Genomic DNA, 3,667 nt, shown 5'->3' on the forward strand with positions numbered 1-3,667 from the left:
CTGCTTTCTCCCAGCAGTCCTTACACCTACCCTGCTGCCCAAACTGCGAGCAGGTTACGCCTGCAGCCTGGCTGAGCTGTTAGCAACAAGTGTACGTCAGGCCCGGGGCTGGGGCAGCTGCTGCCGACTGCAGGTGCTTCTTGTGGAGGCAACTGAGCCTGAAGGCAGGAGCACCAGGGTCTCACCCAAAGGAATCCCAGTAGCATCCAGCAATCAGGTGGAAAGTAGGAATGGGCAAGGTGCAGTACAATTTGAAGTATCAAATAGCATATCCATGGCTCATTCCGTCACAAAGCTGCTCTGTGTGCATCTGCTCATTGAGCGAAGCCCACGCCTGAGCTGTGCACCTGGAACCACCTGAAATTTAATCTGGGAGAGCATCCACCTGTGGCAAATCTGTCAGATATACTCGAGAAACCCCACTCCGCCATTGGGACCGACAGTTTGTTGTCAAGGGGTTGCTTTGTTTCCATAGAGGGAAAAGGGGATTTGTTGGTGGGCCTTCTGGGACAGAAAAATCAGACTGTGCAGATGAAAAGTGACCCTGTAGTCATTGCCTGTGGCACCCCTCACACTTCAGGCACTAGCTGACTTGGTGTCAAGTGATTCTTCACAGCCTCTAGCTTCAGCATGCGCTGCCACCTACAACCAGGTGAGACCCCTGCGCGGGTGAAGAGAACAGCGTAGAAAGGGCAGGCCGGGCACTGCAGCAGGCTGCCATGCTGGGATCTCCCTTCCATTTTGTATCAGTAGTGAGCAAAAAGCCAGATCTCGGGGTGGGGGTGTGTGTGCATTGGGAGGTGGTATAAACCGATTAGTTATTTCCTTTTTTAATGATAATACATTTAAAAAGAGAAAATGAACTATATGCATTACTCAAGACACAGCACCAAGTTCACCTGTTAACAGCACTAGAATTTAACTTCATTGTACACTCTCCTCATCCTTCTGCTTCCTTATCTATTGGATAGGGAATATTAAGTCATGTTACTGTGCTTTGATGGTGATACTGTTCAGTTCCTCCACAAGTCAATTAGTAAAGAAGGAGACTTGACTTTCAAAAAAGGGTTGTTAAGAAAAAGGATATTTTGAGGCCATCTAATTACACCTCACAAATGCAGTAATAAGGAAAGAATCTACTGTGGGAATACAGGAAATGTTAGGATGCAAAAATACTCCACTCACTTTTGGAGTATGCTTGCCACATGCTGGATAATTGTGGTGCATATTTGATTTATCCTAATTACATTTCAGTATATTCATTTGTTTTCTGACTGGAACAGAACTGCCACATGCTGAATTCAGCTTGCTCATGCCTTTTGTGCCTTTCCTGCGGTGCACAGTATCACAAGCCTTGTTCTCTTAAAAGCAGAATAGAACCAAACCAAAACTAAACCACCAGCCAAGCTGCACATCACAGCTGTTGCAGAAATACTCCGTTTCTCTTGGCCATGTTCAGACGTGTGCAAACATGTTTTAACATGGGCTCTGTGGCTGCTATTCCTAAGAATATACATTAGGTGCAAGGAGAAGATTCCATGGCTTCCCAGATGATGCTTATACAGCTGCCAAAAGGGATGAATTCAAGTCTTATGCAATGCTTTTTAAAACACTTTGTTAATTTGCTTGAGGAATATCCAGATGCAACTAATTACCCTGTAATGAGGCTCCTAAAGCTGACCTTTTAACAGGCTTGTGAAGGTGTCCTGAATGATTGGCTTTGACTTTAAAATCTTCATATGTGGGTGCCATAAATGGTTGTATTCCTTGATGACGAGACACTAAGGGAGGTTTATGGGATTTAATTAATGTGGCAACAAGGACAAAGAGGATAACTATGCAAGAGGCTTTCTGCTTGCCAACTGCAGGTTTGCCAATAATTACTTCTAGAGCATCTGACCGCCGGCTGCAACAGATAAGGACTGTCACCCCTCTTTTGGCAGAGAGAAGCTAGTAAAGTTAGCCAATCTCACGCAGCTTTGGGAGGTGTTGGCAGTAGTTTCCCTCTCTAACAATCTCCTATAATCACACTATTGCAATTGCAGTTTTCCATGCAGGAATTTTTGTCCTGTGCCTTCGTTAAAATGACTGAGGCACGGAGAGCTCAGTGCTGCGAGCCACGTGGCACTGACCTCTGCAGAGGATGCGCTCAGGATTCATGCTTGCTCAAGAACGGCCCCACAACATTGCTGAGGAGACAGGATGATCCCTGACATCTGGGACAACTTCCATGGCGTGTTGCTGGAACCATCTCCAAAATGTCTCCACAGATTCCACTAGGAAAGCTGTTTTATGTTTTTCTTGGTCTTAATCTACAGATTGTGACAAAATATTTCTGTGGGCTGCTAATGACTACTCTGAAGTGTTCTGTAAGGGGATTCCAACACATCATGGATGTGACTTAACTCAGCAAGAACTGAAATGCTTTGAGCAGGAATTGCTGAGAGGAATGTTACAGACCACCTGTGATCACCTACTCCAAATCTATCCAAAATAGCTTAAGATCTGAAGGCTCAGGAAATGCACATACATTTTCTGTCATTTGGCACAGAAGTAGCTACATGTAAATGTCATAAATGTAGTTTAAAAAAAAAAATATCTATGTAATGAGCCTTAAACCAGAAGAGCGTTCACTTTTGAGCCCCTTTAGAGAGGAAAATAGAACAATTCTGTTCATAAAGAACCTAGAGCTGAATGAAGAAGTGCAAGCACCGGTACTTCTGACATCACTTGTGAATATTTCTCCTTAGGTTGGTACACATCTTCATTCACGGCTGACGCAAGGTGGGAAAAGCAGCCTAGTGACCAGTAAGGAGCTGTGGGGCAAACACGTAACGCAGTTCTGCGTCTGCCATCGGAGACGGGCTTGGTAACGCGGGCAGGTCAGTTGCGTTGCGTGGCATTTAATCTATGCTGAGTGGAAAGCACGTTCATTGGTATAGTTCCTTGACATTTAACAACACGCTGGGGTGGAGAACCCTGCAGTTAAAAGTTACCGTTGCCTTTTCCAAAGAAACTACCAACAGGATGAAAACATTGCTTTGCATTTAGAAAGTACTAAATAATTTAAGAAAAAATCAAAACCTTTGTTTAGTGAAGTTCAGACTGAACTACCCTTACAGGTTAGCAACAGTTTTCTCTGCCCCTCTCAGCAGTCAAAGAATTGCTGTTGTGTTGGTTACCAGAAATCCCACTAGCCCTTCACAGCTTGGTGCAAAGGGAATTTGGTCCAAGTCTCTGATTCAGTATGTCAAAAATGGCAGTTTTTCGACCTCTGGAATGATCATCAACAAGGTTTTTATTCATTCAATCCCTCCGTCTCCAAAAGGCTTTCGTCATGTAACTTGCTTTCCATAAAGCTTCTGCAATGCCTCTGCTTCAGAGGGAGTTACTGTAACGTTCTGTGTATCGAACCAACATCTGTCTTGCATTAAAAAACCCCAACCTCCCTGAAGCTGAAGTGCAAATACACCGCAGAAGCAGGACTTTCCTGCACTGTGGTCGCCGTTTGAAACGCGAAGGCAAGCGGCTCATGCAAGGGCAATGCCGCAAACTATCGCTGGAACAATCGGAATTACCTGTGGGATCTTAGCCCAGAACTAGGCAGGAGGGGTAAGGTGGTGGAGATTTACTCAAACACTTCTGAACCAGCTACAATTTTTCTGTA

Source organism: Eurypyga helias, unplaced genomic scaffold (genome assembly GCF_000690775.1).
Source record: "Eurypyga helias isolate BGI_N326 unplaced genomic scaffold, ASM69077v1 scaffold10488, whole genome shotgun sequence".
Classification (NCBI taxonomy): Eukaryota; Metazoa; Chordata; class Aves; order Eurypygiformes; family Eurypygidae; genus Eurypyga; species Eurypyga helias.